At 41.4% G+C, this 26,887-nt stretch overlaps 1 protein-coding gene and 1 long non-coding RNA gene across 2 annotated transcripts in view; one reads left to right on the top strand and one right to left on the bottom strand.

Moving 5' to 3' along the window:
- LOC115255405 (T-box protein H15-like) overlaps nucleotides 1–26,887 on the top strand; it is a 209,511-nt gene that overhangs the window by 163,622 nt on the left and 19,002 nt on the right. The gene's annotated exons all lie outside the window — the stretch shown is intronic.
- Nucleotides 18,579–18,974, bottom strand: LOC134289075 (uncharacterized). Its single transcript, XR_009998254.1, has 2 exons — nucleotides 18,746–18,974; nucleotides 18,579–18,671 (listed from the first exon to the last, which is right to left on the bottom strand). It is a non-coding gene; the product is annotated as an uncharacterized LOC134289075 (long non-coding RNA).

Below are 26,887 nucleotides of genomic sequence, written 5' to 3'. Positions count from 1 at the left end.
TAGAGTAAGTTTGAGTAAGATGCAAATTTACTGAACAAGGTTGCAACCATTCATTTGTAAAAAATTACATTCATTTGCTATTATCTCAGTTCAGAAGCATGCTATCGAAAAACAATGTATGGATGAATTGAACCTTGTAGTTTTATCTGAAAGTTCGCCGAATAGCTTTAGGGTCGTGCACGCATACCAAAGTCGTGAGAGAGCTGTGAAGGCAACTCTCCACGCGGTGAATATAAATTTCATTCACGCTGTGGAAAGTTGCCTTCACAGCTCACTCACGACTTTGGAATGCGTGTGCGACCCTAAAGCTATTCGGCGAACTTTCAGATAAAACTACAAGGTTCAATTCATCCATACATTGTTTTTCGATAGCATGCTTCTGAACTGAGATAATAGAAAATGAATGTAAATTTTTGCAAATGAATGGTTGCAACCTTGCAGTAATACAGTTTTTATGTATCTAATTGACCGATTAAGAAATATTTTTCTGAATTAGCTTAGGGTGGTTCAAGAAAACTCGGTTTTCTGGCATTAACTTTTTCAGTTTCGATTTTTCATCAAAGTCGCCCAAGAACCACTTGTAGAGCATTTGAAGACGCGTCGTTTCGTGCTCTGAGACTTTTGGTTCAATAGTTACAGGTGTTTTTCTTTAAAAATCATAATTTCAAAAATGTGACATATCGGGTTGGGGCAAATATTAAGAAATTTTGTTATAAAACATAAAAAAATAGAGGGGTGTTATTTTTGTAACTAAAGTAAAAAATTAAAAAGTGCCTATTGTTTCTAGAAAATCATCAATATCTTTTGAATGGAATGACGTAGCATTATTCTCCGCACACCAAAATGCGCGTTTTTGGAAGCTCTAAAAGTGGTTCTAATACTACTTTGACAAGAAATTTGAAACAAAAAAAGATAAAGAGAAAAAACGGTTTGTTCTAGCGTCACCCTACCCTATGAAAACTATGGGAAAATGCTCTAAATTTGGTCAAAACAAGTTTTTCGCTTTATCTTTTTCATTTCAAATTTCTCATCAAAGTCGGCAATTATCTCCAACAGGGGATGTTCTGATGGGTATTTCGCATTCCTGAAACCATGCGGCGATAAAAGCGCACCTTTAGGTGCGTACTAAAACACGTGTAAATTACTCCGTTTGACGCGCACTCTTTCTGTCACCCTCTCTGTCTCTCTAACCGTGGCGCGTTCCATTTTACGACGCCTACTGCGCGTCGTCTTCCACCTTTGAACTATCTTCGCAGGGATGTGCGTTCGGTCGGTCGCTCGTCATCTCATCAGTCTCAGCTCAGTCAGTAGCCTTATTGGCAATTTCCCTCGGAATGTGTTCGCCCTCCTGGCGGCGGTACGACGAAACCGAGCTCCAGAAGAGCTGTCAAATCTTGAACTGTCACGCCCTTGTCGAATTTTCGACGAAATTTGCACGAGTAGCCGTAAAAAAGATTTTAGTAGCCCATTTACCCCTCCGACTCTCGTCGTCGGTACTCGCACTCAATTTGTTCCTGTTCCTCCTATCCCGCCGGAAGATGACGATGATGACGCCGATAAAAAAGGATGTCGTAAAAGCCGTCATGCAGCCGGCGATCGATCCGTCGCCGTTTGGCTGGGATATTTCACCCGCGGCAACGCCACCCTCCGGGCGCTGACAGCCCCATCTCGGTGCGCGGTGCTTTGAGGGGGACATCGGGGTGAAATAGATTCCGCTTATTGAGGAAGAGTTTCGATGTTGCTCTTACTTCCACGATTTCAATAACGTTTTAACACCGAAGACTTTTGTTCGCAGATTCTCAATAGTGCTGCATACAGCACGGTGTTCATAAAGACATTTTACACAAAACATTTCAGCAAAATTTTAATGTTCTGGTGATTATCGGAGTGGATCCAATGAGAGTATATTACAGGTGAGGAAGAAGAAGAGATGGCTATGTATTAGTAAGCAAAGAAAAATGTAAACACAAATAGTGACGTCACTATTTGACACGCGTTCTTATGGGAGCTCGCTTTGCTTGTAGTAGTGACATGTTTTGCACCAAACACGGATCTCACGCACACAAAGCATCTCTTCCACACCTCCATTATACTCTCATTGGAGTGGATCGTCTTAGCCCTGTGAGACTGACTCACTCCCGGCTTTGGGCTCATATCTTAGCTCGAATTTTCCTCGGAGGCAAGCATCAATATTCCCGACACCACCACCTCTGAGCATTAGCGGTTCGTTCGTTCGACCCGTCGCCGGTGCAGAGTCCCTTGTGCGATTGCTCCCCTGTAATTACGTCCGGTATGCCGCATTCAACTGCCCTCTCCACCTATATAGGATCCCCGCCCCTCCTGCCTAGCTATCACTTTGATAATCATAAATATAACGCAACATTAACAGTCGTCATCTCCATCTATCCATCCATCCATCCAGAGCGGTCGAGAGTTTGTCCCGATCATAATATTCGCACCACAACAGGCACGGGGAGAAGGGGAAAAACTGCACTTTGATTAATGGCGAAAAACTAACGCCGAAAACAATTATTCCGCCATAAACCATTTCCCCTGCGGAGGACGACGCGACGAGCGAACGGTGAGTCGAGTCGTTCTTTCTCACACTGACTGGCTCCATAGTAGAGCATAACCGGCTGGATCTAATGCCGTGCGCAAGTTTGCTGGTGGGGAGAGCACCACAATAGTGCTCCAGGTAACAAGATTTACGAGCTAAATTAGCGTTATTGATTGCACTCTTCATCCCGTACCTACTGGCCCGTACGCGCCGAGGCGGGGTCAATCGCATGTGAGAGGATTTAAGTTAGAACATTGTTGCTCGCCCCACAACGGCGTTGCTTGGCGGGCGGCGTGCTCAGCGTTCGATCCAGAGTCAAATTAGAGAGCAATAATGGAAGCATGTAAGCGGATGCACCACATCAGTTACCGGGGCCTGGTATGGGATTCTAGAAAATTTGTGTCTTTTGTTACATCCGGAAACCGTGAACCAAAACGAACCTATGCCGTTTATACCGTTCTCTGCAATCTACAACCGAATTAGCTCGTACAGAAACAGTGCTCTGCATTTGACGACCGGATTTACCAATCATGTCTTCGCTCCCCCACATTGTTCTACTTGGTGATGCAGTAGGCGTTATTATTGCCTAATAAAGAAGGTCACCAGCACTTAACTCACTGAGGATGCCTGTTAGTACTAAGCAGATATCCGCTTATTATATGAATGAGTGCGGCTGGTCTAGCAGTCCTTCCAAATGTTATTGATTCCAATGGAACTTATCTTATCTTGTTTGATTACCCGTAGTTTCTACTGAAGTGTCGTCAATTCCGCTATGCTTAAACAAGGAACCAAGGAGATAACTGATTGCAACGTCTATACATTCTACTAAGGTGACAATGCTTAACATTGCAAACCACTACCACCGCAAAAACGAAAACGACATTACTCTCTACTCAACACTCTACCCATCCTATACCCTGAGTTTCTACCCTATCCTCTGCCCTACCCGCTACCCTAATCTCTATTCTAACCCTTTACCTTTATCCTCTATCTACCCTTTAGGAGTGATACACAAATTATGTCACGCAAAAATCGACCTTTTTCAACCCTTCCCCCCTATGTCACATCTTTTGTATGAGACCTCAATATTTTTTGTAAGGGTTGTCACGTTGTGCAAAACCCCCCTCCCCCCTTAGGGCGTGACGTAATTTGTGTACAACCCCTTACCATAATCCTCTATCCTTTCATCTACCCTTCTACTAATCGATCCTTATCGACAGATACCCATATTGCATAATATTATTGCTCAAACTATCATTCCATGGCTACCATATTGGATTATGATCCGCCATGTTGAATTTCAAAACCGCGTCAAATATCGATTTTTGACTTCACTCATCGAGTCCGATATCTGACCCATATTTCATGGCAGCATAGCTCATACCACCATCCCATGGCCACCATCTTGGATTTAAAAATGGCCTCGGATATTTAATTTTAAGATCTCCTTATCGATCCCGATAAATAGACACCCATATTACATGGTATCCGAAGCAGCATTGCTGTTAAATAGCATACATTCTGGAGATTTGGCCGCCATCTTGGATTTTTATACCAAAAGGTTTTTTTCATTATGATGGCAACCACCGATTTTCAAAATTTTTGCATCAATTGAAAGCTGAGACATTTACACATAACATATCAAAAAATTAGAGATGTCCTTTTCTTCTTTCAAAAGTTATCATGCCAATCATCAACCAAACAGTTTTGAAGACAAGGTGTAAATAGTGGGTCGGTCTCAGCGAGAATTACCCATATATGAATAGAATATCTAGTAAAATTCAAGAAATCTGTATAAACTTCTTCAGAAATTCCTGCTTGAATTACTTAATGAATTCATGCAAGAATCTCAAGAGGAATCCTTAAACAAAATCCTGGAGATATTACTTCGAGATTTTCCAATCACTGGAGAAATTCCTAAAGGAGTTCCTGGAGTACTTCGACATACTTGTAAGAATTCCTGAAGGAATTTTTGTTTAAAAAAAAACCGCTCGGAGAATTCCCAAAAGAATCACAATAAACACAATAAACTCTAGAAAATTTTGAAGATTTTTTTAAAGAAAGTACTGGAGGATTTTTAAAACGCAACCGTTAAAATTTTTAAATCTATGGAAGACTTTTTTACGAATGTTTTGGATAAATGTTTAAAGAAGGAATACCTGGAAGAATTTCTTAAAGTATCCCACGTAGAATTTCTGAGATTAACGTTGAAGTAACTTCAAAAGGAATCCGTGTAAGAAGGTTTGAAGAAATTCCTGGAGGAATTTATTTATTTGAACATTGTACAATTCTTGATGAAATTCTTCTACTTCAGTATTCATTCATGCTTTTGTTATATAACTACTTATAAGTTGAAAATTCGCTATTTTCAACATCCTCTCATCTATTGGAAGCTGCTTCTTTTTTGGGCTCTTTCTGAGTTGATGAAAGTATTTATAAATGCTTGCAAGGACTTGGCCAGGTGTGTGGAGCTGAATGGGTCTATGACATTGTAGATAGTAGCGACATCAGCAATGTCAATTGATATATTAAACTTTGCAACTCCATCCAAGATTTGTGCAAGTATTCATGCTATGATATGCTATGCTATGAACAATTCCTGATGAAATTCATGGAAGATTTTCTACAGGAGTGCTTTTTGAAGAAATACTGAAAGAGTTTCTGAAGGAAACTTTGTGATATTTTATAAAAAAACCCGAATTAATCCACCTAGCGGTGATGGTGCCTTTCTCGTGCTTTAAAATATCCTTTCGACAAAACTTAAGCGACATGTAGATGACATTGACATAAATACAAAATTAAAACTGCTTAATCTACTCAATATGGATACATTTTATAAAATGCTATAGCATGACATCCGATATTCAGACAATATAAGACAGTGGTTCCCAACCTTTTTGAGGTGGCGGCCCCCACCAAAACATCTGTGGCCCAATGAAATGTTTTAGGAAAAAAATATGAATTAAATGAACGAAACTGACTTTTTTTTTTGATACTAGGGTATATGTACCATTCCTTGGCCTAATTTGCAAGCCGCCTTGACAATGTTGACCATAACTCATGAATTAATAGCACTAGAAATAATATGTCGACCCTATTACACACTCTAGGCAATGCATGTTTCACCAATTGGAAGTAAACTTACGTAAATATTCAAGATTGTACTTAATTAAGTTGAAAAGATTCAATGCGATGGTATGCAACGTTGGTCTATGGTACACAAATTGGCCTATTAGTGGATACAACGTTGGCCTATTGCTATCTATGCACTAGAACCACTAATTATCCCATTTTTTTCAATATTTCTACTGAAGTATTATCTCTGTTTGTTCACCAATCTTACTTTTAAATTATATTTTCGGAGCCAAATTTTCAAAAAACTATAAATAAATCACTTTAACTAAAGTTCTTTCTTAATTTAGTAACGAAAACAACGCAACCCTATTATTGTGTTATATTTTTACAGTCACCGCACACAAAATCTTTCTTCCTGTTTGTTCTTTCACTTTACTGATGGGCCAAGATTTGGGTACATAGTGAAAAAAATGTCCTCAATATTCGGCCCACATTCAATTTGTAAAATAGTTATTATTCGTTGAAAACAAATACACAAGTTCAAAATAGCGTCTTTGACCGTTGCATCAAATGTTCAGTTATTGAAAAGTCAATTCGAAATGTTTCAGAATCATGAGATTTATGTTCATGTGTATAGACCACCCACTAAGCCGAAGAATCATGGCGTCTACAAAAGCTAAACAAATTGACATTTTCATTCAATTTTAATGTTCCAAAGTGCCAAAATTGAAACAAAATGTTACAGTTGTTTGGCGCATGGCTTTTCCGATATCCAGTTATGCGTGTTTGTTTGAGTTTTTGGTTTACATTGAGATAGGCCGAACGAGGGGACTATGCCAACGAAGCATCCCGATACCCTATGACGTAGCCAGAAATTTACTGTGAGGGATTTTCGATGTTCAATATCTAATACGTTTTTTTATTCGACACTCATATTTCGTAAACAATAATGTCATGTACGTTCAATTTGAGTCATAGCTGAAAAATAGCGGCGCAGCATCGTTGATGGATGACAATCAATGTTGTTCAATTTTTACGTTTATTTGTCTGTGAAGCTATTTTAAACGGATTTAACACTAATCAGTTGTGCGTAAGTATCAATATATTCAATATTTTTGATTGGTCATCAATATTTTGTGAAATTGAACAATTTTGTTTGATTTTTAATGTTTATTAGATCAATGTCACCCCCTAGAAGGGGTTAAGTTGGGCCAATTTTAATTAGGCTACAACATCGTCAAAATACATTTTAGAGCATTTATATCTACACTAGTCCTGAGTTATACCTAAATGAACGAGTATACGAAATTTAATGTTAATTTAGAGCTAAAATATTGTTGTAACGACTTATAAAAGGAAGGACTATGCAATTTAGGGCCAATGACACCCCCACTGACGGTACCACATCCATGAGTTAGGTTAAAATTTACATTTTACTACCCGGATCCGGTTCCGGGTAACTACCGGTTGTACCAAATATGGCCTGACACTATTTTCTTGTTAACTGTTCATCGGGTTACCAAAAACGCTGCAAAATGATGTGTCGCATGCATGGTATGACAATTCCGGCGGGACACTCGGAACCGGTTTTGGAACACTACCAGTTGTTTCTAATGTGATCTAAGGCTACTTTCTTGCTAACCGTTCATCAGGTTATCGCAAAAGCTACGATTTGATGTGTCACATGCCTCGATTTGGATCACTTTTACATATGGCCACTTCCGGCCAGTCAAAACCGATTCCGAAATATTTGCTGGCCGTTCATTAGGTAATCGAAAAAGCCGCTCTTTGATGTGACCCATGTATGGGTTTGGTTCACTTTAAGTTTTGACCATTTTGGCAGGATACTTGGATCCGATTCCGGAACATTACCGGTTCAGATATGGTCTGAGACTATTTTCCTGCTAATTGTTCATCAGGTTATCGAAAATGTCGTGGTTTGATGTGTCGCATGCATGAGTTTGAATCACTTTTATATTTGGCCTCTTCCGGCGGGATACCCAGAATCGGTTCCGGAACCCTACCGGTTCAGATATGGTCTGAAATTATTTTCCTGCTTACCGCTCATCAGATTTTCGAAAATTCCGTGGTTCGATGTGTCGTATGCACGGTTCTCTTTTATATTTGGCCTCTTCCGGCGGGACACCCAGAACCAGTTCCGGAACACTATCGGTTCAGATATGGTCTGAGATTATTTTCCTGCTTACCGCTCATCAGATTATTGAAAATGCCGTGGTTTGATGTGTCGCATGCATGGGTTTGATTCGCTTGTATATTTGGCCACTTCCGGCGGGACTCTAGCGGTTCAGATATGGTCTGAGACTATTAACCTACTAAACGTTCATCAGGTTATCGAAAATGTCGTAGTTTGATGTGTCGCATGCATGAGTTTGGTTCATTTTTATATTTGGCCACTTCCGACGGGACACCCAGAACCGGTTCCGGAACACTACCGGTTCAGATATGGTCTGAAACTGTTTTGCTGCTTACCGCTCATCAGATTATCGAGAATGCCGTGGTTTGATGTGTCGCATGCATGGGTTTGTTTCACTTTTATATTTGGCCACTTCCGGCGTGATGTCCGGAACCGGTTCCGGAACATACGGGGTGAGGTATGGTCTGAGACAATTTTCCTGCTTACCGGTCATCAGATTACCGAAAATTCCGTGTTTTGATGTGTCGCATGCATGGGTTTGTTCCACTTTTATATTTGGCCACTTCTGGCGGGACACCCAGAACCGGTTCCGGAACAATACCGGTTCAGATATGGTCTGAGACTATTTTCCTGCTTACCGCTCATCAGATTATTGAAAATGCCGTGGTTTGATGTGTCGCATGCATGGGTTTGTTGCATTTTCATATCTGGCCGCTTACTGGGGTACCGTTCCGGAACACCTAAATGGCCATATCTCCGGAACGGCTAGACCGATCCGAACCATTTTCAATAGGAAACAATGGGACCAGATTCCCCGTCGAATGAACCGTCGGTCATTAAAATCGGTTGAGGTTTACTGCCAAAAAGTGATGTGAGTTTTTTTGTCCACACACACACACACACACACACATACACACACACAGACATCACCTCAATTCGTCGAGCTGAGTTGATTGGTATATGTGACTTGACCCTCCGGGCCTTCTATCAAAAAGTCATTTTTGGAGTGAACATATAGCCTTTCCGGTACACTTAGTGTACGAGAAAGGCAAAAATCAGTGGAGAGATTTCAGAAGGAATCTCTGGATGTTTGCCAAGGAATAAATGATGAAATTACTGAGGAAGTCAATAGAAAATTTAAATGATTTTTCAAGGATCCCTAAAGAATAAATCCGAATGAATTTTTTTTTTTAATAACTGACAATTATTCAGTACGGAACCTTCGTGTATATTCTTAAGCAATCCATGGGAGATTTAGTATGGGTTCTCAAGAATGCTCTGTCAAGTTTTCGTAGAGATCCAAGCAGTAGAAGTAAAGATATAGCGTTTTGCGTCTCGCTCCCTTATGAGCGCAAAGTGTTATTTGAAACTTTAAACGCGATTATCTTGGAATCGTGTTTTCCCAAAAAACGTCGATGAGGTGACTACGATTGCAAAATCAGTTCTCGCCCGATTTTAACTATTTTTTTTGAATATTCGCTCCTTATGTGCTCATATCGGTGCTCTGATTTTTTATGCTTTTGTTTGGCTTAAAAAAGTGACTGTTTTGAAAAAAAAAAAAATCGTCCCCGTTTGCAAAATAAAACATGTTTTCGTTATTCCAATCGTTCAAGGACACCACAAGGTCCTCTAGTAATGTTTTATTTTGGGTTTGTGCTATCAGTTGAGCCGTTGGACTGTAATCATAGTCACGGCAAGCCTCTTTAAAGAAAAAAAGTTTTACAGAAATTTTTATTCACAGTTATATATAATTTGTACTATTATTTTTATGTTCTCAAGCTGATTTTACAGATTGGATGTTGTTCTTTTCATGACGTAAAAAGAGATTTTTTAAAAATATATCTATATACATTTACAAAATTTCAAACTTTTCCTTTTTTTACACATCTCAATATCGATAACCCCTTAAAGATTTTTTTGAGAAATTTCGGGAGGAATACCAAGCGAAATTCTGAAAGAACTCCTAGATGCATTTCTTATGTAACCCATAAAAACCCGAATAAATCCCTAGAGCATGAACTTTCAACGGGGTTCAAGAAGATATTTTTGGAAGATTTTCAGAAGCCTCCCGGAAAAATTTAAAAATGAATTTCTGAAAGATTTTCTTGAGGAACCCTTAGAAAAATATCTAAAAAAAAAATCCCTTGAGTAATTTCTGGAAAACAACTTTCTGAAGCAGATAAATCCTAGGAAGATTGTTCGAAAGAATCCGTGAAGGAATTCCTGTTGGAATTTCTGGAATAATTGTTGGAGAAGTTTCAGTGGGAATTCCTGGTGGAGTTTTCGGAATATTTTTTGGAAAACTCTCAGAAGAACTTCTGAAAAAGGAATCTCCGAAGCACTTCCTAGGACTCTATAGAGGAATCGCTGGGGATATTTCTGAAAGATAACTAGATGAGTTTTGCAGTAATTTTTGGAATTATTTACAGCCAGCCAGTCTTGAGATGGTGGTGTGGCACTCGATGCTCGAGCACTTCGAGTACTTGCATGTCCTCTTCGAGCATAGTGCGAGGTGCTACGAGGTCTCGTGCTCGTTGAAAACCACCAGTTTTCTATCAGTATTTTGTAAATGGTTTATTTGGTGCGAGGATGAATCTTTTTCCACCGCAGCGTCTTGTGGATCTCATGATGGTAGATCCGACTTCCTCTGGTAATGCACCTTTGTATTCCACGGCTAACGTTATAGTCTGCCGTTAATAAGACCCGAGGTAGACGAAGTCCGTCGTTCGTGGTTCTGCCTGACAGTATGTACTTTGTTTTTGCCGCGTTCACCATCAGTACGACCTTTGCTGCTTCACGTTTCATGCGGTTGTACAGTTCTGCTACCGCTCCAAATGTTCTAACAACAATACCCTTGTCATCCGCAAAACAGAAAAATTGATCAGATTTCGTAAAAATAGTATTCCAGCATAACATCTTCCAGGGCGATTTTGAACAGCAAGCCTGAGAGTTACCTTGGCGTAGTCCTCTTCGAGATTCGGACGAATTAGACAGATCGCCCGTAACCCTTACGCAGTTTTTTACACCGTCCATCGTCGCTTTGACCACGTTAGAGAGCTTTTCGGAGAAGCCATTTTCGTCTTTGATTTTCCACAGCTCTGTGCGGTGGATACTGTCGTAAGCCGCTTCTATAAAAGTCGATGAACAGGTGAGGCGTTGGGACCTGGTATTCGCGGCATTTTTTGAGAACTTGCCGCACGATCGAGATATGGTCCGTTGCCGAGTGGTCGTCGAAGAAGCCGGCATGATAATTTCCCAGAAAAACTCTTTTATTTTGGGTGAAACACGACGGTAGATGATCTTGGATAGCACTTTGGAGGCGGCGTTCGCCGCAGTGCTGCTCTCTATCACCTCACGTCAAGATTCTCTTTATCCTTTTGTGACTCTCATGACTTGACATTTCCAGGACAAGTTATGTTTTTTTTTTTTTTGGAAATAAAAACCAAACAAGAAAATGTTTCTGTTCACACTTTTGTATTGCGATTAAGAATAACAAATGCTTCATTATCTCTTGCTCCGCTTCTTCCTGCAGTTTTTGACAAGTGTTTGATTCTATCATCCTATGTTTGTTTTGCCGGCCTGTGCTTTCTAGTTGACTTAGCTGCCGTAACCGCTATAAAAATGGTCAACGCGTTACCGAGGTTCCGCTTTCGTCCGTGTATGAATGCACCAAGAAGAACATTATCAAGTTGAATGTCTTGCTCATCATAATCAACACCTTGGAACAGCTTGAAACCAGTTCACAGGAACGAAGGATGCAAACCGATCCTCGACACCTTTCCGTGTCCGATCGGGTCGGCTTCGCTGATGATCTACCAAGCACCCGACAATTATTCTAATTTGATGATAGTCGTATGAAATATCTCCTTCCATTCGCCGCGCTGCTGTCGAATATTGTCGAAATATCCGTGATAAATGACAGCTTACTATGCGCGCCGCACCGATCCGATCCTCTCTCAATCTCCGGCGCGGCGCAAGAGTGCGTTCCGGAGGCATTCTCCTCCGGAGCACGTAATTATTTCAATTGCACTTCATTGACCGTCATCGTCGTCGCGTCATCAAGATCGGCATAAGCGAATGTGCATTGGCCCCAAGGATGACAGGCAGCGGGTGCGTAAATGTGGCAACATAGCTTCACGGCAGTGTAATTACCCTGCCCTGGCTGGACCGAAAAAGGGAACCGAAAAGTTCCAAATCGGCACGGATGCGGACGCGTCTCGCTGTCTGCCCCGGTTTACGGCGCGGCGGCGAAGTCGTTTCGCAAAATCATAAATTATCGCTCCGGAACGCACTCTAACTGTGGCAATACGTCTTCATATTCTGGCAGCCGGACTCGGCCGGAGTGCGTTCTGGTTCATTTTCCGACAGGCATTAAAATTCATCAATTTCGTATAAATTATCCTTCCACGCCGATGCTGTGTGTCGGGAGTTTCGAAAATTTTTATCAATCATTACTTCTGGGGTTTGCTGCCGTAACTTCACTTGCACATTCGGCCCAATCGGTTCCACCGGCGGCGGGGGTCGTCGATGGAGCGAAGTGACGGACGACGACGATGATGGGTACACCGATGGAAAACATAATAATTTGCGTCGATTCCTTCTGCCATCTCGAGTGAGAGCCCGGTCAAACCACGTCGTCCCTCCATCGCATCGAGGGGTGAGGAATGTCCGCGCGCTCGCACCGCACACGGGGTGGAGGACGCGGGACAAAAGCGTCCCGAACAATTACGGCCACTTTTAGCAGTCATTTAGTTTGGGCCTTGCGTTAATAAACAGTTTACGTGAAGGATGCCGCTCTGTAATCAACACTTTTTCGGAGTTTCTGCGCGGCTTCGGCTTCGGCACCACACCACCGCAGCTCAGCCGCGGTCGAAGATAATAGAAGAACACCACCGCCTCTCTGTTGTTTGTTGCTGCAGTGCGCGAACTGATGGCCGACTGCATCGGATCTGCTGAACTGCTGACTGCCGGTGATGATGATGATTGGAGGGTGGAGTTTTTTCCTTGAAGAGGGTCAAGGTAGTCAATAGGGGGTGGGGGACGATTGGAGGTAGTCATAATGAAATTAACTTTCTTACACATGGTATTGGGTCCTATCTGCTGGAAGATGATCAACCAGGTTGAAGCCAGGGATGAACTCGGGCAAGGTTGAAGTCAGTGGTGCTCGAGCCCGTATGAAGTTGAACATCAATATTAACTTCATTTTCGATCAGTCACAGATAGCTGTGTAGTAGCGATTTTCTCAATTGGCTAAGAATAACACTACGGACCGTCTGCTCCGGTGGTAAGAGTCCACTTAACAGATGACCCCTAATTCAAGGTGTGATACGGCTATTCACTGGCGTAGCCACGGGGGGGGTTTTAGGGTTGAAACCCCCCCCAGAGCCAGATTTTCTTGAACAAATTTCCAGTATAAAACGCTTTGTGATGAAAAATTTTTTCGGCTGCGCCGCTATTTTCAACCTACGGCTCAAATTCATTGTATATATTTACGAAATGTGAGTGTCAAATACAAAAAGGTATTATTGAACATCGAAAACCCCTCCCAGAGCAAATTTCTGGCTACGCCACTGGGCTATATACTTACCGTACCTAGGAATGAACGGTTAGGGGGGTCTTATAAAAACCTAACCGCTAACGGAGCCTGAGGAGCACCAGAGAGCCCTCCTCAGTAATTTGTCCTTACTGCACTAACCCGTTCAATAATGCAGTGTTCCTCCGATACAAACAGCTGTCCTTCTTTAATCTCAAACTTGATGATAAGTCAGGACAGGATTAAGTAGATGTTGTTGAATAGTTTAAATTTTCTCCTAATGGTTTCGTATTATGCGATTTACACAGTAGAGATGTTGGGGTTCATTCACAAATGTCATAACGCCAAAATTGGCCATTTTTGACACCCACCCACCCCTTCGTAACATTGTTTATATGGGAAGATTTTTTTTTTGTTCGAGCTGTAACACCATGAAGTACACCCACCCACCCCCTCCAGCGTTATGACATTTGTGAACAAGCCCTTGCTGTTGCGAGAGATGCTGCCGAATACCGAATCTTTCAGCAGAAGGGAAAATAGGTTTATTTTCCGATGATCAGCTACAAAGCTGTAATGTGATTTTTATTAACAGATGGTCCTTACAATCTACCTATCGAAACTTACATATTCGGTGTCGTAATGTGTGAAACGGAATAGTTCCTAGCAGGCACCTCTTCACTTCAGCTATGCAGACTTACTACTGATCTGAGTATTCCCAGGTAACCACTAAGCATTTGAATAAGCCGTGTATCAGCCCGTATTACGCATTTAAACTGCTTGCTGCCCTACATGAGCAGTTCGAATGCATAGCTGCCTTGAGTTAGCATAAGCTGTGCTGCTCAAAAGCTTTCGGCTGTTAATTAGCATTTCAACTGCTTGAAGTGGTTTCACTTGGGAGCATACAGAATGCTTTTCAACTGCTCTTTAAATGCTAGGAGCAAAAAGGTTGGGAGATATGTTACGCATTTAGCAACACATTTTGTCTCTCTCTTACAGAGCCTATGCTTCTGTTTACAAATTTGTGCATCTTATTTGTTTCTTCATTTTCCCCTACTCATCCAAAAGCACCAAAGAAAACATTACTGCAGCTGGATTGGATTGGAAAAAATCACCAATTATTTATCATTTCGTCGGAAAATATGTGCCGAATAGGTGGATGCTTTGGTGGATCACAGGATTGTTTGAAAGAGGGAAGAAGAAGGGATCGTAATGCTCTACCACAATGAAATATCTCAATGAAAACAAGTTTTGGATGTTTAATCTGAAGCTGTTATCGAATCATTCTTTATATTGGCGATTAAATCAACACACGCCACCGGGACAGCTTTAGCATCGTGGATCAGGAGCAACAGAATCCGAAGCAGATATGATTAATCAATCTCCGGATCGTAAGTTCAAACCTACATCACTACAAAAATCAGCAAAAAAGTATCACCTAGCACCGGCTGGAATAAGGAAGGACGATGAAGCGGGGAAGCAGGTTGAGAGAACGAGAAGCAGACGTCAATCTATTTTGGATTTTTTTTTTGCTCGACGAGGCGTTACGCTTCTTTGACATTTCGTCACGACGTTCCTGAAGGGATAGCACTAAGACAGCCCGTTATTTTGCCAAAACCTGCTGTGAGGTAGCACTATAGGCGCATATACGGTTAATTAGCATTTAACGCCTTGTCGTAAAGGCTACTATAATGCTGAAGGAATGCTATTTTAAATGCTTACTGGTTACTTGGGTTGTTCTTTAAGCTATATAATCGTGAAGGTTACTTGGGGGTGCTACAGTTGCAATATTGTATACTAGCAATATAAAACATGTTCAAATTAAAATGCGCAACTATGCGCAACACAGCCCAAAGCTAAAAGTCTCTAAAATAAAGCGAATTGAATTGAAATGAATCGATTTACACAGTGTATACTGTGTATTAGTGTGGGTCATCGGAATCGTTTTCTCAGATCAAAGCTTTTTTGGTTCCGTTTCGGGTCCTGAGTATCTTTGCGCATTGCAATTGAAATTTGTATGGGAAAACATACTTTTTTTGCATTTTAGCCATAAGTTGAAAAAGTTTGTCTGAAACTTTTTAACCGATACTGTAAAATGATATCCTAGGATGTTCTGAAGAACTTTGTTGAAAACCGCAAAGCGATCCGATGCTTATGAAAAAAGTTATAACCAACGAACCGCATGCATGTGTTTATGTTTTAACATGTAAAGGAATAACAATAGTAACAAAATCATGATGTTTCGCCAAGCAATGCCAACACTATAACTTTTTTAATAAGCATCAGATCACTTCGCGGTCTTCGACAAAGTTTTTCAGGACACCCTAGGCTATGTTTTTACTTTAACGGTTACACGATTTTTCGAGCTTGTTATGAGAGAAATGCAAAAAATGTGTTTTCCCATGTAAAACCCCATACAAACTTCAAACGCGATGCGCAAAACGTAGGCATAACCGATCGTGCCCAAATTTTGCACACTTATTTGGGTCCTGAAATGGGATCAAAAAAGCTTTGATCTGGTGGGATACCATTGAATTTTTCACTTTTCCATATAAACGATGACCCACTCTACTGTGTATAGCAATTGCAGGCTCGTTTTGGGTCATCGGGTAACTTATAAAAGTATATTCTGTGTATCCTCGCCTTCGACGTTTTCCGATCGATACCGATCTGGTTTTATTCATGCTGAGTGTTCATTATTGTTCTGTGATTGTAAGGAGTTTAATCTCGCCTAGATGGTTAGTGGCTACGGTTAGGGTAGCTCAGATCAATCTTCAGCATAAAAGAGCGGGAACAATCAATCTTTGCAGACTAATGCAAAATGGTTCAGCCCAAGTGGCCTTAGTCCAAGAACCTTACTTTCGTGAGGGAAATTCCTATCTAGGAAACCTTGTGAACCCGGTGTTTGCTACTTTCAGTAAAAATGAAATGATAAGCTCGTGTGTCATGCCTCGAGCCTGTGTGCTTGTGAACAACACAACTGTTGCTACACTCATCTCTGAAATAACCACCAGAGATGTATGTTCTATTCCAATTGATGTATCTGTTGGAAACCTCAACAGGAAATATGTCTATTGTTCGGTTTGCCACATGATGAACCATCCCCTACGGATGCTTTCAAACAAGTCATTGCATACTGCCTTCCATTGTTGGCAGTGATGCTAATGTTCACCATATCATCTGGAGCTGCTCAGACATTACCTTGAGAGGCTCCAGCTTGATGGAGTATTTAAATAGTACAGATCTTGCCTTTTCAATATAGACAAACACCCAACTTTCATGGTATCTGCTAGAGAGAAAAAGTTGGACATAACGCTTTGCTCTAGTAGAATTAGTCACGAGTTGTTCAAGTGTCAGATGAAAAACCTTTATCGCTACATCATTTTTGATCATTTAAATGTTACTTCGCAAACTTTGCGTTTCTGGAATCCCTGGTCAATCAACGGATTTAGTTGCAGTCAAATTTCATGGATACTCACCAATCAGCCGTTGATACTAAAACGGCTCTCATCATGGAAGCTTTTGAAGAAGCTTGCCCCTACGGTTTGTGAAGACCCCAAGGGGAAACCCTTGGTGGACCTTTGATCAGGCCAAGCTCAGGAAATAATGTAGAAAGAGTTGGAACAGACGACGTTCGGCTGGAGTGGAGGCTTTCAGGACATTTCACAAGGCCTACCAGAAAGTTCTTCGGTCTGCTGAAGGATTCGGCTGGAAAAACCTTTGTACAAATGTTATAACGAATAGAACATTGAAACCTCATAAATGCACATTTTATTTTCCGTATCGGGCCCCACGTCTGGGAACTTAGATACGAAATACAAAATGGAACATTACAAATGCACAGAACACAAACATGCAACACATAACATTAATTTGTGCCCAGTCATCCATATGGATAACGAAGTCCGAACCCAGGATGACGAGGTTTCATAATTGTTCTTGGTCCATCAGTCATCCTAGAATTGTATTTTGTTTGGCAGTTCGCCTTTTAGTTTGCAGCATCTCTTGCTGCATTCATAGCTTTTTTTTTGGTCTAGGAATTTCTAATCCTAAGGGGGCATCCTGATTTGGGCAACAACGCAAGACCGTCTACAATTTGATGTCCGTGTTAGGGGACGGCTTGAGCAGGGATGCCACATATACAGATTTTTCTGTAATCATGCAGATTTTCTTGCAGCTTTTTATACAGAATTCTGTATACCAATACTACAGATTTTTGAAAATGATACAGATTATACAGATTTCTCAGAAACTTACAGGATTTCAAACAGATTTTTCGCGAAATATTACAGATTTCATACAGATTTTTGACAAAAAATGGTGATACAGATCATAAAGATTTTTGAAAGGCAAAATACAGATTTAAATGTGGCAACACTGGGCTTGAATGTTTTGTACTGGTTCGCTCCTGAAATGTTTGGAGCGCTACAAATGCACATTAAAATTCAGGGACGGATGTACAAACCACAGTATAAAATAGAAAATTAACTGACAAAATGCTCACAGCAATTTACAAACGTAACAATGTTTCCAGTTTGAAGTTGAAGTCAGTCGGTGAACAAAATCCTTGCAAAATCTAAGGATTTATAAGTTAACGGAATTTGTTTGCCAAATGGTGACTTCACTTCCTGTGATGGGAAAGTTTTGGAATGTTTATTCAATCCCCGGATGTGCGGATTTTACATCTTCGGATGAACCTGACGTCTTTTCTTGTAGTTCTGATTGTTAAGCTTTAGCTCAGAGTATCATGAAAAAGAATCGATTCAGTGGCCGTTAATAGCTTTGCTCCTTTCGAATCTCCTGGAACAGATGGGTTATAATAAGAGTTCATTTTAAGATTTCTTCAGGATATCCTTAGGGGGTTTCCTCGAGAAATTCCTTTAGGGATTCTTCCAGGATTTCTTCCGAGGATCGCTCCTGAAGTTCTTTCAGATTGTAGATTGAGATTTTTCCAGAAGGACTCACGGATGTCTCCAGGAGTTACATCAGAGATTTCTCCTGAAGCTCATTCAGGAGTTCCTTCAGGGAATCTTGTAGGAATTCCTACAATAATTTACCTAGGATTATAATCAGGCACATCTTCAGGATATTCTTGAGGGATCTTCAAAGTAGTTTCTATAAGAATTCCTCCAGGATTTCCTTCTAGAATTCCTCCAGGGATTTTTTAAGGGATACCTCCTGCAAATATTTCCCTTTACCGGAAAAAAATCCTTTGAGAGATGACTATCGTTTACGACTGAAACTTTCGATGAGCGAGATAATTTTTCGGCAATAGCAGTCTGAGTGGTTAGCAAACACAGTTTTTGCTCCTACGTCCGACGTTTCGGTTCTTTATTGAACCTTCTTCAGGGGATCTAAAAATTTGGTGTTTGAATATACATTGATTTCCGATTCTTTCCCTCAATGTGCCCCATTTTTCCCTACTTACAGGAGTTTGTATTTTTGTAAACATGTGTAGTGGCCTACATTTGGTTGTCTGTATTGTGTCTGTAGATGGTTTGTAATGGCGTCTTTGGTGCTGCATGTGTGTCGATTTTTACGCCCGACACTGTGTTTCGCAACTTTATAGCAGCTTAATCGCACAAAGCTTGTTTTTTATCGCTTCTGTGATTTCTATCTGCCTACGCTTTTTTCTTGCACCTGCACTCTACGCTTTCGAGACTGATATTGACATTTTCAATCTTGTGTGAGTGGTGTTTCGATTATGTTGAGAGATTTCGCTGAAAATCCTCCGAGGATTCCGCTTGGAAATTCTTCGGATATTTCTATCGGAATTCCTTCACAAATTTCCTGCAGAGATTTCTCCTGTAACTTCCTCGGGGATTCCTTCTGGACTTCCTTCAGAGGTTCCCCTGGACTTCGTTAGAGAATTTTTGTGGAATTCCTTCGCGAATTCATCCTGAATTTTTTTCCGGAAATTTCACTTAGAATTCATTTGGAAATTTCTTCTGGAATTCTTTCGTGGATTCTTCCTAGATTTTCCAGAGTTTTCTCCTAGATTTCCTTCAAGAATTCTTCCCGCAATTCTTTCGAGGATTCATTCTGGAATTCCTATGAAGATTCCTCCTGGACTTCCTTCGTGGATTCTTCCTGAAATTCGTTTGGGGATTTCTCCTCACTTCGGGGTTTCCTCTTGAAAATCCTTCGAGTATCCCGTGTCGGAGAGCACCCGACCGAAGTAGTGTTCGACCTCCACACGACCTTGCCTGAACGTACCTCCAAATTTCCTTCGTCCAATCTAGCTATCCAATTTCGGTATTCCTGGCCCGTATCCGTCCTCATTCAGTCGTCATCGGTAGACCTTCCTCATCACATGCAGCAAAAACACCACAGGTTCACACGAAAACACTTTATTAAAGAGAAACTACACAATTTTATTACAACTTAAACTACGAACATTTATTCTAAAACTAAACACATAACAAATTAAAATCGGACAAGGGTTCGCCCCTTGCGACTGATCGCGACGACGTACTGAGGATCAACTGACTTTTCTAATTCTCTCTGCTCTCGCTGACCGTCGATGACCATCCACTCCTTAGTGGTAGTGGACCGTACCGATGTCCACGTAGATGTTAAGCGGTTCACTACAACGACCGCAATAGCAACAGTAGCGCAATTCGGCCCGTGGAGTACCTGAATGTAGCGAGCATATCCAGCCGTTGGCGGCATCCGTAGCAATATATGATGTTGTTCGCAGACATTCCGGTTGGAAAACCTACGGAGGTTCCTCGCAGAATTCCTTCAGGGGTTTCCCCTGGGATTTTTGCAGGGATTCATACTGTCATTTCGTCGGATATTTCTCCTGGAGTTTTTCAGGAATTCCTCCTGGATTTCCTTCGAGGATTTCTCCTAGATTTTCTTTGGGGATTTGTCCTAGATTTCCGGGGTTTCCTCCGGGAATTTCTTTGGGGATTACTTCTGGGCTTGCTTCGAGGATTCCTCCTAAAAATTCTTCGGGGATTTCTCCTGATATTCTGTTGGGAATTCCTCCTACAAGGTATTCCTCCTGGAATTTCTTCGAAGATTCCTCCTGAATTTCCTTTGGAGTTTCCTCTTGGAACTCCTTTGGTGATTCCTCTACGAATTTCTACAGAGATTCCTCCTGGAATTCTTTCGGCGATTCCTCTTGGAATTCCTTCGGTGACTCCTCTTAGAATCCCCTCAGCAATTTCTCCTAGAGCTCCTTCAGAGATTCATTCTGGATGTTTTTCGTTGATTCCTCTAATCTGGGGATTCTTGCTACAATCTCTTTGGGATTCCTGCTGGAATTGTTTCGGGATTTCCTCTTCGAATTTCCGTTGCGATTCCTCCATGAATTATTTCAGGGATTCCTCATGGAATTCCTACGAGGATTCCTCCAAGAACTCCTTCGAGGATTACTCCAAGAAGTCCTTCGGGGATTCCTTCTAAAATATATCAGGGGGCTTCTCCTGAAATTCCTTCAGGGATTCCTCTTGAAATTAATTCAGGGATTCCTCATGGATATTTTATCCTAGAAATCCTTTGGAGATTCCTTCTCGAATCCATTTGAAAATACTTTCTGGAATTCCTTTGGGGGTTCCTCCTGGAATTCCTTTGGTGATTCATCTTAGTATTCCTTTAAAGAGATGAACCAGCCTTGGGCTGAAAATCTGTATAATAAAGTAATAATAATAATAATAATAGAATTCCTTTGAAGATTCCTCCTGAAATGCCTTCAGAAATTCCTCCAGGATTATTTTTGGGATTAATTCGGGATTTCCTTCTTGAATTTCTTCGGTGATTTCTCCTAGAATTCCTTCGGAAATTCCTCCTGGAATTCGGGGATTTTTCCTTGAATTTCTCCGGGGATTCCTTTGGACTTTCTATGGGAATTCCTTCTGCAATTTCTTCGGTGTTTCCTCTCGGAATTCCTTTGGTGATTCCTCCTGGGATTCCTGAAAGGGTTTCTCCTGGAATTCTAGGATTCTTGCTAAAATTGCTTCCGGGATTCATCCTGGAGTTCTAACTGAAACTCCTTCGGGGATTGCTCTCGGAAATCCTTTGAGATTCCTGCTCTAATTCCTTTGGGATTTCTGCTTGAATGCATTTGGGGAATTCTTCCTGGATTTTCTTCTGAAATTCGTCGAAAATTCCCATCAGGGAGTTCTTAAGAAGTTTCTGCAAGGTTTCATACATACATTCCACGGGTTCCTTCTGAAATTCCTTCTAAGATTCCTCCCTGAAGCCATTTGGGGATTCCTTATTGTAAATAGTGCGATCTTATTTTCAAATTCGAAAGATTCAAAAAGTTCTAAGAAAACAACAAAAACTGTAGCAAAAATGATATTTTTTTGCCCTTAATTTGTAATGGAGTCATGCAACATGCACTACACAAAGGATACGGATAATGTCACAAAAGGTCTAATCACTGGTCGCAGTGACGGACCCGAACAGAAATTAAAAATATAGTCGGCCACAGGTCTATTCCTCCACTACACATTCATCTCAAACAAGAAGCACTTTCTTGCACTTACCGCCTATGGGTACTCGCTTTACTAGAGGAAACTTCTGTGAACCGCAGTTCAACACACACCTCGTTGTTCCCACTTTTGGTGAATTTGGACAAAGTTGTCCTTGCTCCAAGTGATCTTACAATTGCTTGTAATTTTCCACATAGGATATTTTCCACGAAAGTCCCTCCTCGGGATGAGTGGACATCTGGTTATCTGGGGAGAAGTATCTAAGACGGCATCGTATGTTACACTGACGACTCCCTTCTCCAAGGTTGAGCAGGTGCTGGTGTCCACTCTCCTGAGCTAAGGCTGCATCAATCTTACTCACTTGGTAGACACTGAACCGCTTTTCAGGCTGAAATCTTTGCTCTTATTGGCCCTGAGCCAGTTTTCCGATATCGAAGTGTTGGGTTAAGCTTCAGATTCACATCTGGGCTGCCACTCAGCACAAACAATACTGAAATATTTTGGAGTCATGCAGTCAAACAAAATTGTATTGTACCCGAGCGGAAGAAAATAACAAGTGAATAACATATCAAGGTATTTATCTTAAATACTACCATACCTTGATATGTCCTTCATTAGGTGGTAATAAGAGGCAAAATAACAAAAATGAATATCAAAATTTTGTATAAATAACACCTAGAAAATAACAAGTCTTGTTATTTCAATAATGAATGCATACCTGAAATTTCAAGTGCTGTATTTGTTATTCCAAAGTTATTGAATAACAAACTATTAACATTTCTTGTTATCAAATGCTTCATTTCTTTGATGACTTTATGATGTAATAGCAAATCTTGTTATTCGGTTCTTTTCACTGCTAAACCAACAAATACTACATCAATACCAAACTCTGCTCAAATACCTTCAACTGTTATTTTGATGTTCTCATAACATTTCGTAGAATAACGCAGCAATATCAAGTTTAGGTATTAGAGCACATGTTGCTTTTCGCGTGGTATTTGTAAGGTATGCCCTTCTGCTCGGGTACTGAGCCATCTCGAGGGGTGGCGAAGTATCTTACAAATCTGTCAAAGCAGACTTGCAGCATTCTGGTGAAAGCATTGACTGACCACTTCCGACTCAGCTATCACATGGCGAATATTTAACAAGCTGATTCATTTCTATGTTATTGCTGTGAATCCGATTATGGAACTTCGTATTATTTCATATACCTATAACTGTCCAGTTTTTGCGCAACTTCGTTTCCGAGCACTCGGTAAACACTTATTAAGTAAAACTGAGTTCAGAAACCAGAATCTTCAGGATGTTCTGTTGTACTTGACCCGCTGTGGTAAAGAGCTTTAGGCTCTCTTTACGCTTTATGCATTATCGTAGTGTTCTTTTCAGGCCGCTATTTAAACCCATTGTGGTGCGCTTATGCGTGTGTGACGATCCTATTCCTTTACCTGTCTCATCCTTTTTTCATTTTCTTCTCCCTCAGGTAAATGATGAATAGGCTCGTGTTCACGGCGATGGCTCAAATTTCCCAAATGGAGAAGAGTGTGCCTCTGGATAAGCTCAGCCATGGCTATATAGACCCTATATGGCTAAGGTACATCGGGGCAAGTTGAAACAGCGGGTAACCATGATGTTTTCTAATGATGATAAATAGTTAGATCGCCATAACACTTAGTTTTTGATTCAAACAATATTTTAGCGAAGGAAAAAATTTCAAATTGTATTGAAATCAATTTTAAAACTTCGTGTTTCAACTTGCCCCGGTGTACCTTACCCTAATCAAGTAAAAATATAACCACCCAGTCTTGCAAAAGCTCCGAATACTGTTGTACTTCCCATCACACATTTTCGCAACTCACCCCTCAGGTGCCGAACTTTTGCTTTGATCTTGCCGCCTTGGCTGCTGCTGCTGCGATCAATTCCGCGCAGAACTAGGTGGACAATTTTCCCTTCATGACCACGGCCACAGTCACTGCTGCACTTATGTACCTACATGCAAATTCACGCCGCAAACGGCCTTAGTCCTCACTTGTCCGCGCCTCGTACGATTGTGAACACCGCACCGCTGCCGACGACCTGCAGAGTGACGAAGGAACCTTTTTTGTCTTTTCACCGACACTTACACTTAATTATCATATTATCATCCAATTTAGCATTCACACTGGTCACTGGGAAATCACATAGCATAGTTCTCTGGTGTTTCTCCCGTTTTCTCGCGGCTTTCGGTCCGTCGTCGTTTTTAATGTCCGACCGCTCTAATAGCCGCTGAAAGGTCTTCCCCCGATCCTCTTCCGGACCTGATGAAGGTCCCCGGCAAGATTGTGAAGATCTTCAACACGGAGCAGAGAGAGAGGCGTGCGAGATGATGATATGGTTAGGTGTGAAGTCCGAATGCCACGGCAAAAAATCACGCAACCTTTCCGATTTTTTTTTCCGTTTTTGTTTCATGTTCCCGGGAAACGATGCACCGAAGTCCCTTGGCTGCTCGGTCGCGGTCGATGAAACGTGATAAGTATCCCCCGAGGGTAGCTCCGAGGAGCTCGTCACTCCGCATCGTCATCGTCAGATCGTCGGTCGTCGTCGTCGTCTTGGTCGTCATTCCCGGAATGAAGACTTCGACGAAGGAAAATCGATCTTCCGTGGATGGGTCGTTTTCTCAAAAATTTCTGTCGCTGCTCAGCGCTTTGCTTTGGGTTCGTCCCGCAGTCTCCTCCTTGCACTAATTGCTCCTTCTATTAATGTTGCTTAATATCTTTTTAATAGATGGATTCGCGTTATCCCGCACGTCGGTCCAGCCCGAAGGGGGATGATCCCGGGGGTGATTTCATTCATGTTTTCCTCTCTATCTATCTGCGCATACCGTTCGGTATCTTTCTGGGTCTCCGCGGCAACCGGCAACTCATCGTTTCAGAACAGTTTTCAATTTCACACGATCATAAATAAATTAAGAGGAACCTGTGCGCTCGAAAATGCCTCTCCTCTGTTCTGATTCCCTCCACCCCGCGCGGGTCCAAGACCTCCAAGATCCCCGGCAGAAGATTCATGTCCAGAAAGTTGGCCGTGCAACATATCATCATCTTCGTCATCATCGTCATCACCACCACCTTCCCGGTCGTCGTCGTCGTCGTCGTCCTGCGGAACTCTTTTGCTCTTTCGCTGCTGCTGCTGCTGGACCACAGCAGCAGCGCGATTCGGACGGACGGAGTCTGCTTGCCTGCATCCAGCAGACCGAAACGGACCGGCAGCAGCCAGCAGCATCCAGAGCAGAGCAGAGCACCCAGCCCGAAGAAGAGAGGTGTTGTTGAAGCGCGTTTTCATCAAAAGCCAATATGCCGCCCTGTAATTTGCGCCGGTGCCGCGCGTGATGATATTAGCCAAAGGGTCCAGCCTCTCTTTTTCATCGCAGCCAACAGCCACGCAACGCAACGCGCAATGCACGCGGTAACGATGGACGACGGACGGAACGACGACCGAATACCTAGTGGACGGCCAGCAACCGGCAGACTGTAGATGGTCGTGGTCTTCGTCAACCCGATGTGGTCGTCCGTGAGGAAAATCTCACTTTTCTCTCTGTGAATGAATCTTGCATGCTGCAGTATACTAGAAGAAATTGGGTGCATATGGTGAGAAATATTTAATAAGCGGACTTAACTATACATAGCATTGTTCTAGCAATGTGACAATTAGTTAATTATTTATTTGGTTGGAGTTTTTCATGAAAGCTGCCCAATGATGAACAAGCTGATTATGTTTTTTTTGTCGTGTCACTAGTGCATCTTACCAAAACAAAATATCTGTTTCTCGAGAGTCAGAATACATATGACAATTTATAGACTAACTTTTGAAAAGGTTGTAAAAACCCTAATTAATTCATCTATCGGTGATGGCGCTTTTCTCGTGCCTTCAAAACCTCATTTCAACAAAACTCAAGTGACATGTTGATAAATATCGCACTTTTATACGTTTAGCAAAAATCCATTTCATGGCACCAGAAAACATATCGTTTATCTGGCTTTTGTACGCCTTAAAGACACAATCTTGAATTAAGAGTCGCCTAAACTCCATTAAACGGCAACCATTTTGAATTTGGAGCTGCCATCTTGGATTTTAGACCGTCATCTTGGATACTTTGGTCGCCATTTTTGGAGTTCTGCTGGCCTGGATCTCTGGAATGGCTATAACTTCGGAATGCCTTGACCGATCCGGGCCATTTTAAACAGCAAACAATGTGGTAAAATTCCGGTTCGTTTGGAGCTATAATGCGTAACATCGGCCAATGGGGAGTGCCTTAATAGTGAGTGAACTTATTTGCGCACAGACATACACATAAACATACAACAATACAGACATCACCTCAATTCGTCGAACTTAGTTGATTGGTATATATGTGACATGACCCTCCGAGCCTTTTAACGAAAATTCATTTTTTGAGTGAACATATAGCCTTTCAGTACACTTTGGTGTACGAGAAAGGCAAAATCATTGCAAATTTCTCTCGTTTCTCTTGAGCGGATTTTCTTATTATTCATGTAAACTTTAACAGGTAGAGAAGACTCCCCTCTGATAACAAGTTGGTTTAGATTTCGTATGTGGGTGGCATCAGCAGCAGGGATGCCAGATGTGTCTTCAATTGAAGCCATTTGAACTTCTGTGAAGACTTTTATTTTTGTGAAGACATATTGAAGACATTTCAAAGAATATGAAGGCTTTTGAAGACTTTTGCAAGCTGAAAAATATCATTTGTTATGTTTATCCAAACCAATAATCCAAATATTTGGAAAAATTTCAGATCAAATGCATTTAAATATTCGTTGACACACTGGAACCTCTTTTTATGCACAAGGCTAGGGCTGGATAAATTAAAAATACGCATAAATCAGAAAAGGCATAAAAAGAGGGAAATTTATACATACATTAAGTTTGGGCTTCAATGAGGGAGTCTAGTCTACCCAGACAACCAATTTGCACGTATAATGAAGTTTATGTTCATGTTATACGTACTTTTATGCGTTAAAGTTACATCGCATAAGATGCAGTAAAAGTGCCTTATGCGTGCAAAAGTGGAGGCACTATACGTGCATTGACGGAAAAATAATAACGCTATACGACTTCAGGCGACATCTTATGCG

The sequence above is a fragment of the Aedes albopictus genome, chromosome 2, assembly GCF_035046485.1.
Source record: "Aedes albopictus strain Foshan chromosome 2, AalbF5, whole genome shotgun sequence".
In the NCBI taxonomy this organism is placed as follows: domain Eukaryota; kingdom Metazoa; phylum Arthropoda; class Insecta; order Diptera; family Culicidae; genus Aedes; species Aedes albopictus.
This window is presented reverse-complemented; position numbering and strand designations above follow the sequence as displayed.